This window comes from Colobus angolensis, unplaced genomic scaffold, assembly GCF_000951035.1.
Source record: "Colobus angolensis palliatus isolate OR3802 unplaced genomic scaffold, Cang.pa_1.0 Scaffold56, whole genome shotgun sequence".
Classification (NCBI taxonomy): Eukaryota; Metazoa; Chordata; class Mammalia; order Primates; family Cercopithecidae; genus Colobus; species Colobus angolensis.
The window spans coordinates 3516228-3531661 of NW_012119154.1; positions in this window are offsets into that span (position 1 = coordinate 3516228).

Consider the following 15434-nt stretch of genomic DNA (forward strand, 5'->3'; position numbering starts at 1 on the left):
TTACAGGCATGTGCCACCACACCACATATTTTTAGCAGAGACGGGGTTTCACCATGTTGACCAGTCTGGTCTTGAACACCTGACCTCAAGTAATGCACCTACCTCAGCCTCCCAAAGTACCAGGATTACAGGCGTGACCCACTGTGCCTGTCCCAAAATACTTCTAATGTTCTGTTTCAACTTGTCTGTATTGCCTTTCAACCCATTTACTCATGACTGATCAAGCAGACTACCATGCTGCACATGTCATTACATGAATTAAAGTACTATGTAGTTAAAATATTGGTCAGCATCTTTTCTCATTCCTCACATTGGTTACTCCAAATTTTTATAACTACCCTCAAGTTACCTTCAAAAATATCCAATTTCCTTACCCATTAAAAAAATCAATTCTATTATGTGTTAATGATTTGAAATCATGACATACAGTAGACGTCAATGTCTTAACCTTTAACCTGTTGTTTACCACGTTTGTACACATTTCCCTGTATTGGATTGAATTTTAAAGTCTTGCATGGTGGTGCGTGCCTGTAGTCCCAGCTACCTGAGAGTCTGAGGTGGGAAAATCACTTAATTCCAGAAGTTAGAGGCTGCAGTGAGACATTATCACACTACTGCACTCCAGCCTGGGCAACAGAGGAAGAACCCATCTCTTTGAAGTCGTCCTTATCAAGCCCCTCAGTTCCCAAGGAGGATCTAAGGGAGGAGAATACTCCTCATATTGTCTTAAGCCCAATTTCTGCCTCCATAGAAAGAAAAAGTAAAAACTAAAAGGCAGAAATGAAATCCACAAGCAGACAGCCTGGCGCCACACCCTGGGCCTAGTAGTTAAAGATCGACCCCTGACCTAATCGGTTATGTTATCTATAGATTACAGACATTGTATAGAAAAGCACTGTGAAAATCCCTATCCTGCTTTGTTCTGATCTAATTACCGGTGCATGCAACCCCCAGTTACGTACCCCCTGCTTGCTCAATCGATCACAACCCTGTCACATGCACCCCCTTAGAGTTGTGAGCCCTTAAAAGGGACAGGAATTGCTCACTCGGGGAGCTCGGCTCTTGAGACAGGAGTCTTGCTGATGCCCCTGGCCAAATAAACCCCTTCCTTCTGTAACTCGGTGTTTGAGGAGTTTTGTCTGTGGCTCGTCCTGCTACAGATCATTTTACACTATGACTAATTAGGAAGAAATGGAGAATAAAAACAAAATAGTGGAGAGGATAACATCACCGTTCTGCCTAGATCCCTTCAAATCTCTTCTTAGCACTTACTGATTATTTCGTATGTGTACATTTCCATCCCCACTCTGACACTGATGTGCTTTCATCTCCAACAGTTTTGTTTCTGAGGACTCCTTTCAACCCACTGGAGTCCACTCAGCCTGATTAGAGAGCTGGAAATGCTTAAAAAAAAAAAAAAAAAAAAAAAACACACCTTTTTTAGAAAGCCTCCTCCAGTGGCTACAGGAGTATAAAAGCCCCAGATCCCTTGCCTCAGGAAGCAACAACCCTGAGGCGTGGCTTGTAAGCCCCAGCTCCCTGCGGGATAAGGTACAGCTCCCCTCTGTGGGACTTCACTTTAGATTATCCCCTTCTGCTTGGCTTCCTCCCCTCCCTGTCCTGCTTCCTTACTCCATTATTGGTCTTCACTGAGAGCATTTTCTTAATAAATCACTTGCACACTTCTGGGGAATCAATTTTAAGACAATTAGTTAATAAATATTTGTGGGACTGAAGAAACTGAACTAAACCAAATAAGTTTTTGAAGGTGTGTTGTTCCATTAAAATCACTTTTGCGGTTTTTATATTACCTTTTTAAAAACTTGAATATTGGGGGCCTGGAAAATAATTTTTTTTACAGTTCGTAAAGTCTAAAAAATTCAATTGCAATCATTTTCTGAAATGCATAGTTTTTCTAACATCCATAAGCTAGAGATAACATTGTGTAAATAATACAATATTGCCCAAGCAATTTGTAGCTGTGCTCTGTACTAGTATTTTTAATTATCATTTCAAAAGAATTATTAAGGTTATAGAAATTGTATAAGCAGTTTCTGAGGTATTTCTTTGGAGATATGGGAAGATGTGCATATTATCTTCTATAAAACCATTCTTTTCCAAAGAAGAAAAAAAAAATGGTGCTGAGTTCTCTTTCCCCTTCCATCTTCCCATGTGACTGTGCCAGTCATGGATATACCTCTCAGCTCCAAATTCACCCCTTTGCCTGCTCTGTGATAAGGGGAGCGGGCCTCATAAATATTTCTCCTTTGACAGCACGATAAACTTTTCAGTAGAGGACACTGGAAGGACACGGGAAAAGGAAGGGGATTTCTCCCTCTGGTTCTGGTGTGCTCCTCTTGTGGTCCTAGCTGAGTTCCTACAGAGTGGCTGACGTTTTGTGGCCATGGCCCCACAGCAAGCAGGAAGAGTCACCTGCTCACGCTGGAGTTGAGTGTACTCCCAAGGGCAGCTAATGAGTTTCCACAGGCACCTGGCTCCTTTCCTGGTCATTTTCTGATGACTCGAGTCTCCCACCACACACACAGGCAGCTTCCAGGAAACTTTCTAGAAGAGCTACCTGTTGGCTTTCCAGGAAGTTAATGACTTCCACCTTCTACCCTCCTCAGCAGCTTCCTGGTGAATGTCTTTGGCATCCTAGCAAATAGTTCTCTGCCTACCAGCCCCAGCCTCACCCTACTGTGTTTGGACAGCGGCAACACAGTACATTTCTCTACCGTTGAATGGACTTAAACCACACCCTGGCATCCAGCTGTGGAGAGAACATCACCCTCTCAAGTTTATTTCTTCCTTGGGTACACATTCTCAGCCCTAAGGTGTCTTTATGAGTTCTTTTTTCCCTCCTCTTAGACAGTTCCCTGGTACTCCATTCCTGTGTTAATAATGTTTTATACTGGTCTTTCCTTGTTCTGTCTCCTGATGGGGCTCTCATATAATGACTAAGCAATGCAAAATAATGAAATCTTAAAAAATTGCTAGTCCTCTCAATGTGTGAGTTCTTTAAAGAAAGTTTTTTTTTTTAAAAAAAAGTATTTTAAATAGGCCGTGCCTTTTAAGTCATTTTTTTAAAAGTTGTTCTTCCACTCTTTAAATGGCTTTCAATTTGAGACAAAAAAGTTGCCAACTCTAAGAGTGACAGCTCTGACTTTTTATATGGTTAATGTAAAAAAAACCAGAGTTGTCACTTTTGGAGTAACTGCCTGGTGCTTGGCACTTTACAAACAACACATTTAATTCCCAGAAAACTCTGCAAGGCCCACACCATCATCCCTGTTGTAGAGATAAGGAAACTGAGGCTCAAAGATGTGAAATGATGTGCCTGATGTTACATTGCTGGTACGTGCTGGCACATGGATCAAAAAAGTCTCTTCACTGTCTTTCATGGTATCTCATGTAGACACAAAATGAAACCTTTCAGATCTTTAGTAATTTGATTAATTAGTTCCTTCCTTTATTCCTCAATATTAGTTGGATACTTACTATGTTTCATGATAGGTTAAAAAACAAAGCCTCAAGGAGTTTTCATGTTAAAAGCACTTTTTTCTTAACTACTTGCCCTTGACCATGCATTGCACTTTGCCCCTTGTTTAAAGGCCTTAAATTCCCAAGGAAGCCTGTGCAGGGTGTGATATTTTTCCCCAGAGTTACTATGGGCCACTTCCTGCTTGCATGTTTGGCAACATTTTGTATTGATTTGCCCAGTTTTTCTGCCCCTCTTTAGGTCTCTGTTCCTTGGGACTCAGTCTCGGCCTGTCCCCTTGGATGCTGCTTCATGTGGGGGCTGCTTGTTCCTCTTCTGACCTTTAGCTCTTCCCCTTCACCATCTTAGCTTCTTCAACCGTTCTCTAGATCTGCTTCTGGTATTCCATGTTTCATGACCCATCACCACCACTGCTAAGTCTGCCTCCCTAGCCACACAGGCGCGTGGGAATGGGCAGGAGCTTTTTCTAAGTGGAGAATGTCTGTTTCCCCAAGACACAGATTTGAGGGCAGCTCTGATCTACATTGAGGCACAAGCAAGACAATATCTTGATGGAAGAAGCTCTTCTGGCCTTGTCCTGTTGCCTCCAGCAAGCCACGATGTTTTGTCTTTCCGGAATGATCTTCTCCCTTGCCCATCTCTTCTCTTCTTCATGAGGCCTATCTTTCACTCCAGCTATCTGTCCAAAATTCTATTCATCTTTTATGTTCAACTGTAACATTAACTGAAGGAGATGGACCCCCACTGAGCCCTTGCTGCAGTGCTGAACTGTATTGGCTGATTCTTTGCATCTTAGGAATTGGGAGCATCTGGAGCACAAGGACTATGTTGTATTAGTCTGTATACACCAAGGCTTAGGATTGCGTGGCATGGTAGTCCCTTAATAAAGATATGGGGAGAGAAAATGGGAGGGAGAAAGAGGAAAGAAGGCAAAGAAAAAATAATTGGGGAAAAGGAGGCAATGTATTCTGTCTCTCTTTGGGCATTTTATAACATTTTACCAACTGAAGTAAATTAAATTTATCATCTGACATTTAGGATATCTCCAGAAACAGTTTTGGGTGGCTCTTGGCTGAGCTTCTGTTCTAGCCAGTAACTTCACTCAGAGACAGAAAGAATAGGCCAGGCGCGGTGGCTCAAGCCTGTAATCCCAGCACTTTGGGAGGCCGAGACGGGCGGATCATGAGGTCAGGAGATCGAGACCATCCTGGCTAACACGGTGAAACCCCGTCTCTACTAAAAAATACAAAAAACTAAACTAGCCGGGCGAGATGGCGGGAGCCTGTAGTCCCAGCTACTCGGGAGGCTGAGGCAGGAGAATGGCATATACCCAGGAGGCGGAGCTTGCAGTGAGCTGAGATCCGGCCACTGCACTCCAGCCTGGGCGGCAGAGCGAGACTCCATCTCAAAAAAAAAAAAAAGAGACAGAAAGAATAATTCCACCACCATTGCTATACCACAGTAGAAATAACATCAAACAACAATGACCACGTAGTGAGCCCCTGTTATATACCAGGCTCCATACTAAGCATCTTCTGTGCATTATCTCATTAATCACCACAGTCGCCCAATGAGTGGATACTGTTCCTCTTTTCAGATAAAGAAACTGTAGCATAGAGATATGAAGAAACTTGCCAAGGTCACACTGCTTGTCAATAGCAATGTTAGGATATTAAATCAGGCTGTTACCCACCCAAGCCAAACTGATAACCATTACACTATGGTGCTTCTCTAAGGAAGTGATATATATTTTCATGCCCAGAAAGGGCCCACAAGATAGCAAAGTGGATCCTAAAGAGAGAGAGAGACCTAAAACTTTGGTTAATAAAAGGCGTTTAATGCAAATTAAAACTACAGTGAGACATCATCTTACAACAGTCAGAATGGCTATTATTAAAAAGTCAAAAAATAACAGATGTTGGCAAGGATGTACAGAAAAGGAAATGCTTATACACTGTTGGTGGGAATGTAAATTAGTACAACCCCTCTGGAAAAGAGTATGGAGATTTCTACAATAGACCTAAATGTAGAACTACCATCCAATCCAGCAATCCCATGATGGTATTTTCCCAAAATAAATAATTATATTAAAAAGATACTTGTAATTGTAGGTTTATTGCAGCACTACCCACAACCTCAAAGATTTGAAATAAAACTAAGTGATCATCAATGGTTGGATGGATAAAGAAAATGTGTAAATGTACAATGGAATACTATTTGGCCATTAAAAATGAAATCACATCTTTTACAGCAATGTGGATGTAGCTGGAGGGCATTATCTTAAGTGAGACAACTCAGTCAAATATCACATGTCCTCACTTGTAAGTAGAAGCTAAATAATATGTATATGGGACGCGGAGTATGGAATAATAGACATTGGAGACTCAGAAGGGTGGGAGAGGTGGAAGTGGGGTGAGGACTGAGAAATTACTTAATGGGTACAATGTAAATTATTTGAGTGATGGTTACACTAAAAGCCTGGACTTCACCACTGTGCCATATACCCAGGCAACAAAACTGCACTTATACCCTTAAATTTATACAAATAAAAAAATAAAAGATGTTTGAAAACCCGCAAAACCCAAATACATTAACATGTGATGACATTTCCTTATACAAGCAAAATGAAAGTCACTCTCAGAATGAAATCTGACTGCTTATTTCAGTGGGCGGGGGGTGGAAAAGTGGGGAAGCAAGAAAAGCAAAAGCAGCTGATGGAGTAGTTTGCACAATTTCCCACTAAACTGAAACAATAACAAAATGGCTATTGCACTCAATTGGGAGGCATCAAATAGATTATCATAAAGTAAATATTATCATAGTGAGGCTCTTGGGCAGAATCAATTCCCCAACAACCGGGAGAGATTTTGCCTCAGGTCGCAATGCATGTCCTCCACAAAACAAGGCCCCCATATACTAAGTGAGGGAGAAAGCATTAGGTGGAGAAGGCACTTTCAAAGAGAGGGCAATTAAATTTTGAACAGCAATGAAACGAGCTTCACAAGAGTTGGTTTCAACATTAAATGGTTTGTATGATCACTTTGACTCCCAGTGCATCAAAACATAAAATATTATTTTACATGCATTTCCACAGCCCATTTCTCTGTAATACCTCACTGCTTTGACAAGGATGTTACGTTAGAAGGAAATAACACACAAAGGGATATGGGCTGCCTGGGGACCAATCATATGGGAGTCTTTGTGACTTGCTTAAGATTATTCAAAGATCAATGCAAAGAAATGTGCCTTACCTCTCTCCCCTAAATCTTGTCTGGAATCTCTTGGAGAGAATTTGGAGCTTTGAGTCCTCAGCTTGGGAAACTCTTCACCTTGGTTTTGCACATATTAAATTTCAGAATGTTCTACTCTCAAATTACTTATTCTCAGTGATGGTCACTTGTTGGCTGACAGGTCATTTATTCAGATGTAAGTAGAAGGCAGTAGGACACCACAAAAAGCATCTACCTCCAACTCCCTGTCCTCAGATAAGACTACACATGAAGTATTTATGGTACATTGTTTGCGAAAATGACCACAATCCTTTATCCTTCCCTATATGTGTGTACTCTCTGTACTGTGGCTTGCAGCTTCACCCATCAAGAAACAAAGTTTATTTCATTTGCCTTTGAATCTTAGGTCTTGCTTCAACCAATAGAATGTGGTAGAATTGACACTATGCTGGTTCTGAGCATGGGTCACCAGAAAAATGCACGCTTACATTCATTTCCTTGGTCCCTGCCTTTGCCATATGAATAAGCTCAAGCTGACTGACTAAAGGGTGAAGGACCATCTGTACTCTACCAAGTTAGTCCAATTGTCTCATTTAAAGCCTCAGAGATATGAAAAGCCCAACCTGCATCAACAAACCTGTCTACTTCACCTTCAGCTAATCACAGGTACATGAAGCAGCCCAGCCAAGACTAGAACTGCCCAGCTAAGTTCCACCTAAATTGTTGACCCCAATCATGAGATAAACGAATGATGTTCTAAGCCCCTCAGTTTTATGGTTTTTAAACGCACAATAGCTACCTGTTGTATCATCTCAGTATCAATTCTGTTATTGGGAGGAAGTTCTGATAACCATCCCTTTTCAACACCAACAGCCAAGAGAGACCAGGTTATATGCTAGTTGAGTAATCAGGGGCTCAATTTCTATGGCTCTGGAGCTAAAATTGGAGCCTGCAAGAAAAAGATAGCTAAGAATACTCTGTAAACCACATAATATTCAGAAGTAAAATATGAGGCGTAAACATATGTAAACAGCAAATACAAATGAATATTCCAGAGGGCAAGTTGGGGTCCCATAGATGGGAAACAGACAAAAGGTAGAAGACAAGGAAAGGTAGGTTCTTTAGTAGCTACCTCCTGTGCTGGTTGTGTGCACCATGAGAACAGACACCGTGCACAGCCTGCTCACCAGGATTTGCACACAGGAGGAGCTCAGGGAATATTTGTTGAGTAAATACATGGCCTGACAACTCAGGAATACTTGTGACTTGTCTTTCTGCATCTGCTGCTAAGTAGATAGGAAGCATAGGTATTTCTTCCTAGGAATGTCCCTAAATAGTCATAGAAACCCTTAGTTTAAAAGAGTTAACAAATATATATAATATATAAATATTGCATATATAATATACATGTTAATTTTTAAAATTTTTTTAAAATTTAAATTTTTAAATTCTTAAAGTATATCTATAAAGTCTATATTTAAATTATATATTACATTTTAAGGTATACTTTATAGACTTTATAGTACATAAGTTTTAAAGTATGTATTATAGATATATAAATTATATATCTCATATATTTGTTATATAGCTCTTAGCGTTGGTGTCGTTCTGATCATTTAACAAATAATCCATTTCATTCTCTTAGTAGCCTTATGAGGTAGGCATGAACTTTATCCATATTTTCCCCATGAAGCTGAGGCATGGAATATCATCCAGTTTACCCAAGACACAAAGTTGATAAGTGGCAGAGCCAGCAGTCTCAAACCTGTGTTCTGACATCTCCTTATGCTGCTGCCTTTCTTAAAATCATCTCTATTAACATAGAGGTGCTTTAGAGATTACCTAGGTCAAGTTCTTCTTTCCACAGAGGAGAACATTTCCGCCTAGGAAACTTACATGACTTTCTCAATATCATGCAATTAATGAAGAGTCCACATCTCCTGACACAGGTGCTTTTTCCTCTATAGCACACTGATAATATGAAAAGGTTTTTTTATGGGCATCTTTCTTTCCATAGGGATTTGAAATTTTGAGACATCTTGCACTCTGAATTTCAATCCCAAGAAAGAGTGGTATAGTATAAACTACATAGGTAGAGCGGTGGGGAGGAGAAGAGAAAATTAAAAGGTAAGTGGTAGACTTTCCAGTCCATACATGATCAAGTCATGCTGCAATAGAACACGGGTCTCACTCATTAAAAAACATCTACTAGAAACTTTTGATGCCTCAGAACTCAGGTTTCTTGTTTAGCATGTGTAGGGAGGGGCCTAGGGTTTTAGTACAGAGCTTCTCAAACATTAGTTTGTCTATTAATTATGTAGGGATCTTATTACAAGGCAGATTCTGATTAAGAAGTTCTGCATGAGGCTGTAGATTCTGCAGTTCTATCTAACTTCTAAGAGATGCTAATGCTGCTGGTCCCTAGACCACATTTTGAGTAGCAAGGATCTATAGCACTAGCTGGATTCTTCAAATAAGATCTAAAGTCCTGATACAAATTCCACTCAAGGACCTGAGACAACCTGAAAGTAAAGCCCTAAAGTATGATCAGAAGTCATTTAGAAACCTAGGTGCATGAGATATATAAATATACATGGAAAATAAATATATATACATGAAAAATATAGTTTCTGCTTCAAAAAGGACAAAATGCTCCCAAAGATAATAACAAATTATAAAAAATAATAATAATAATAATTCAGAAAAATTTGACTACTAGCTGGATATTTGCTATTAAAAAGTGATCATGTGGGGTGGTTGGGAAGAAGTGGGTGATAAAACAGGGTAGCCAGAGAGGTAAGTCCTGGAGATGGGAGCGGGGGGTTATTATGCTAGTTTTTCTGCTTTTCTGTGTATTTGAAATTTTCCAAATTTAAGGTTGTAAATAGTTATGCAAAAAAGGGACAGAAGGATAGAGGAAGAGAGGGAGAATAAGATAAAGAGAGAAATACTCAGAGAGGATAGTCTGTCATCCAAGTTTCCTGCAAAAAAATAAGTAGGTTCAGCAAAATAACTGGTGATTCCAATCTCATTGCTAGGTAATATTCTAAGACACATTACTGAGATTGTGGAAATTCAGTTTTAAAAACAGAAAAAGATGAGATCACTGGGTCCTTCTCAGGGCAGATTGCTAAGGACTCTGCCTTTTTTATTATGGCTTTTTTGATAGGCATGTTAGATCCTGTAGATTTAAGGCCTCTGAATTCAGCAGAGCATTTGTCAAAGTCTTTTGTGATCTTTAAAAAGAAGGCAAAAATTGTGGCTCAGATGATAGCATGGCAAGGTGGATTTATGACCGGTTGAATGTCTACCCCCAAGAGGAATAGATGAGGAGCCAGCATCAGGCTGGAGGCAGCTCTTTAGTGGAAGACTGAAGGAGTCCTGTTCAACATGTTGTAGTTTTTTAAATCAATGATAGGTGAAGATACAAGATATTTTGGCCAAATTGACAGGGGGCATAAGGTCTAAAGGACTATCTTATAATATCTTTGACAGCAGAATTATAATCTAAAGATATATCAACATGCTACAGCTAAGAACCAGTGTTAGCAGGCTGAAGTTTAATAGCATTTTTGATCAGTCAGCCAGGAAAATTCAAAATGAGAATGTGGACCACGTGCACCTAGGGGTACTTGTTAACTACGGATGGCCAGGACTCCTCCCCCTGAATTTTGCCATCATCCTGTACTGGTTTGGGAAGCACTGACTTGAAGATTTTTCTCTCATTGTAAATTCCATAAGAATCAAGAATGTAAATAGCCACTGAAGGCAATTTGATCTGTTAATTTTATTTTAGGGTGCCTTAAAACAATTACTTCTCCAGAAGAGAAGAGTGGAATAAAAGCAATAATTGCATCTACAATTTACTAAGAATTTACTATGGTGAGGCATTGCACCAAGTATTTTACATACATTATCTCATTTAATAGCCACAGAATTCTTTCCATGTGGGTGTTAAAAACTTCATTTCCTACTTGGGGAAACCTGAGTTCAGAGTGGTTCAATGACGGCTGAAGCCACAGGGCTGCTGAGCATCCAAATGGAGATGTGAGTGGAGCTTCTCTGGTGCTGCGGCAGCTCAGGAATGCAATGCGTGCTCTCACATTGTCTGGGTTGGCCCCCTAAAAATCCCAAGCACAGGATTTAGCTCTGGTTACTGTGCTTTAAGAGAGCATCAGAAAATCTTAGTCTGTGTCCAGAAGACAATCTTACTGATCAAGGCAGTGAGAGAACAAGCACATCTTCCAATTAGAAGAAAGAAGAGGCAACTTAGAATGTCACAGTAGGTGCTTAGTAAATGTTTGCTAAAAGACTAACTTTAGCTTAAAAAGAGGAATTTTATGGTGTCTGCTGTTTTGGTTATCATTACATAAAAAAACTACTCAAAAACATGGCTTAAAACAGTAACCATCGTTTATTTTTATCTCTCATAGTTCTGGGAGCTAACTGGGTTTAGCTGGGCAATTCTCATTTGGTCCCTCAAGTTTTTGCAGTCAGATGGTGATGAGAGCTAGTATGGGGTAAAGAAATATCTTCTCATCCATCACCAGGTTCATGGTGAGACCTCTGTAACAAAAGACAGATTAACAAGAGAAAAGAATACAGTAAGTCTAACATGACATGGGAGCCTTCATGAGGAAATGAAGACCCAAATAAACAGATTAACTTGTATCTTTTTATGCTACATTTGATAAAGAAGTAAATAGTTGTGGAGAAGTATGATTGGACGAAGGATGCGTCATCTAGTGGTAATAAACTGGGGGGGGGGTGGAATTTAGCAAAGGCCTGTTTGTTCAGATTCTTCTCTATGTTCCTATGTCTTCAGTGATAAGGGTGTTTCTTTCCTTCATGTAATAGGATGGCACCTCTGGAATGAGGGTCTTATGAACTGCTTCAGGGAAGAAGGACAAGGAGAAAGTGAGAATGACCTTCCTGCTTCTGCTATTTTCTCAAATGCCAAAATGCCATATTTGGGGAATAGCATATCCAGAACCACATCACTGGAATAATCTCAAAAGCTGTTGAACTCAACTACTTGGAAGTTACATAATCACTCAGGGTTCGAAAGTATGTATCACAAGCAATCGAGTCCAGCAGTAGCTGTATTGCCTTCTCCAATTTGCCCTAGCAAACCACATAGTGTGCCTTCCATATTCTTTTTGGAGACTCTGGTGTCTGCTGTTTTGGTTATCATTACATAAAAAAACTGGGCAGTCACCAGAGCCTGCCCAGTTTCAAGGGTGAGGTGGGGATGTAGACTCCACCTGTTGACAGGAGAGGGAAAGGTTTGGAGAAAAGGTTTTGAGAAGGTTTATGGGATCAGAAATGTGATTGACGCCATTTTGGAAAATACAATTTGCCACATCTGCCTAGGAATATTTGGCATGGAGGTGGGGGACTAGAAGTATTATATGTAGACAGAGAATGTGGAACTAAGCCAGGTCATGAAAAGAAGTAAAATAGGGGCAAATTTGGATTCAAGAAAGGAAAATGTTTTCAAGATGCTGGATTATTTTAAGGGGGAATGAATTTCCTGCCATTGAAACGTGGGCTGTCAACACATTTTTAGGGTCTGATATAGTAAGGTATCTGATCTCTGCAGCTCAGTGTGTCCAGGACTAATCTGTTAGAGGTAGCAACCTACGGGTCAGTGGCTGGAGCAAGAAGTCTTCATGAGAACCAGAAAGGCCAGAGGACCAAGCAAAGCTGAAAGTTAAGATGTTTTTAATTTTTAAAACTTTTTAAAGATTGTGAAGTCCAGGCTGTAGGAGTGGGGTTAGAAGGTTTACTGAATGTGGCAGGACCCGGAAGTGGACTTTTAAACTGGGGATGTGAACAAGAGTTTGAAACCAGAGAGGATCAAATAAACATAATTAAAGTTGATCTAGAACTAAAGCTTCGGAGGAGCAGAGCAGGGAAAGACAGCACAGGGGACCTGAGTAGTCAAAGAACAGCCTCTGGTTGTTAGAGTGCACTTCCTGGGCCTGCTGGGGCACTGGATGTGTTGGAGAGAGAAGGGGGCACTGCCAGGAAAAGGTTAGCTTGGCCTAGTGCAGGACAGAGACAGGAAGACAAGCTCCACATGGAGGCATGGAGAACTTGAATTAGGATGGACAGTGAGGCACGTTCTGAAGCTAGGACTATTAGATTCTCATAGGACTAGGGGACATGTAGTAAATGTTTGTCAATCTCTAGGCATTTATGCTTCTCTGGGTGTTATGAGTCTGGACGGTAGATGTTTTCTGCCCTTTGATAACTAATCAATAACAGCCTTGGCATGCCACCCTTGGGTGTAAATGAAGCCCTTACAGGGAATCACAGTCCCATGGCCTTACACATCAGCTATTGCTTGGTTTTGAAGGTTTATTTCATAGTTAAAATCCAGGTCTGATGAACAACCCAACACTACAAAGCCAGATTGTGTCTTCTGCCCTGGCAAAGGCCATTATTCCCATTAGGATTGGTACATAGTTGAGAACTCACAACTGTATTATATTCATTCATCTACCTATGTAAGTTTCAGGGAAAGTTGCATATATTTTGACAAGGTAACATGGGTTCAAGAAGATAAAAATGATGGTGAGAAAACACAGATCTGTATCAGTAAAGAAAACCTTATCCTGGGCCACCAAAAGGACAAAGAACACTAGCTGGCTTTAGTGGCAGGACAACAAGCCAAATGAGCAATTGGCCTCAAATGGGAGTGAATGAATGGGTGGAACAGATGGCACTATAGTGATCTTCCAGCCACCCAGACTGACACACTTTGGCTAATAAGCCAGCAGCCCCATATTGTACTCAAAGAGACATGCCATGCTAAATCCTCAGGCCTGGGGCATCCACCATCAGCAGCTACACTCTGGTCCCTTCCCATACTATATGGCGTGACCATTAAGCCAGACTTCTCAGTTATGGAATACATCCATCCAGCAGCACATATATTAATTTAAATCTGTATTTAGATACAGTTCAGTAGATTTGGAGCATGATTCCTGGCTTCAGCTTAAAACCTCTTGGGAGCAACACAGTCACTAGACTGGAATGTGTTATTCTTTACACCTTTATGTTTTCTTTACTGGACTAGGGTGTTATGCTGGAGAGTAAGGCAAGCTGAATTAAGTCCCAGCTTGAAACAGTGGCCCAAAGGTTTACAGAGAAAATGTAGATTGAGACCAAAATGCCCACCTCTACTTCGAATCATAGAATTTTGTAAGTTGAAAGTGGCCTTAGAAATTACCTAACCCAATCTTTAATCTTACGCATGAGAAAACTGATGCTGTAGAGGATAATTCTATACCTTCTGTCCATTTCTCTTTATGATAGAGTATTTCTCTGATATATGTATTGAAAAAGAATGGAAAGAATAGAATTTGGCTTGCAAAGTTTTAATTTCCAAACCACGCCATCTAGAGTGATTGTTCTATCACTTTGCCACCTTCGCAGCACGACCTGGGGGAAGGAAAGAAACTCTGTGGTTCAGGAATCCTGTGACCTGGTCTCCACTCCATCCTAACTAGCTCTGGGACCTTCTCTCAGGTCCATTTCTGCCTTTTTTTTTTTTTTTATCACACAACCTACCAGAGTGCAGAGCAGCACGTGATTGATAATAAAGAAATGATGTTTGATGTCCAGGCACAGTGACTCACGCCTGTAACCCCAGAACTTTGGGAGGCCAAGGCAGGTGGATCACTTGAGGTCAGGAGTTCAAGACCAGCCTAACCAACATGGTGAAACCCTGTCTCTACTAAAAATACAAAAATTATCTGAGTGTGCTGGCACGTGTCTGTAATCCCAGCTACTTGGAAGGCTGAGGCAGGAGAACTGCTTGAACCCAGGAGGCAGAGGTTTCAGTGAGCCGAGATTACACCATTGCACTCCAGCCTGGGCGAAGAAACGAGACTCCATCAAAAAATAAAATAAATGTTTGATGAATGAATAAATGCACTTAAGCTCTAAAATATTATGCTTCTCAGCATAGTAATAAAAGAAATAGAAAACCCTTTTCAATAGGAAGTTTCTTTATCAGAATATGGAAATATCCAAATTCCTGGATTTGTGTTAAGATAAATGAACAGTAATTTTGCTAAAAGAAAAAATGCTTTCAAAAGAGTAATTAACTTAAGGGCATCATGATGCCCCAGAGATGTTCATTTATGTCATTAATTTTAGGAAGATGAGCACTTCATTTTTATTCACTGGAGAGTCAAGACCCTTGGGAACAGCTTTATAAATTGATCTCCCTTTAATCTTCCTAGATCCTTACTTCTCAAAATAGGGGTCCATGGACCAGCAACATCAGCCTCAGCATCACCTGGGAACTTGATAGAATTGCAGAGGTTCAGTCCCCACCCTGATCCACTGAGTTTGAATCTATATTTTAACAAAGGCATTAGGTCATTTGTGTGCACACTAAAGTCTGCAAAATGCTGCCATAGATCAGTCCAGCAGCCTGAAATCTTCAGCAAGAAGCATCATTCTTCTTTACGGTTTATGGCTTCCTTCACTTCTATCAAAGAACCTGTCATGCACATAATCTATTTGAATACTGAAAGATAAATACCCCATGAAACAAACTTCACGAAGCCTTCTGAATATTTCCTTAATTACTAGGTTGAACTATATGAAATCACTGCAACTCAATGTTCACAATGAATAAAATGGCAAATTTTTGTATATTTCAACATAATATAATATACACCATATAG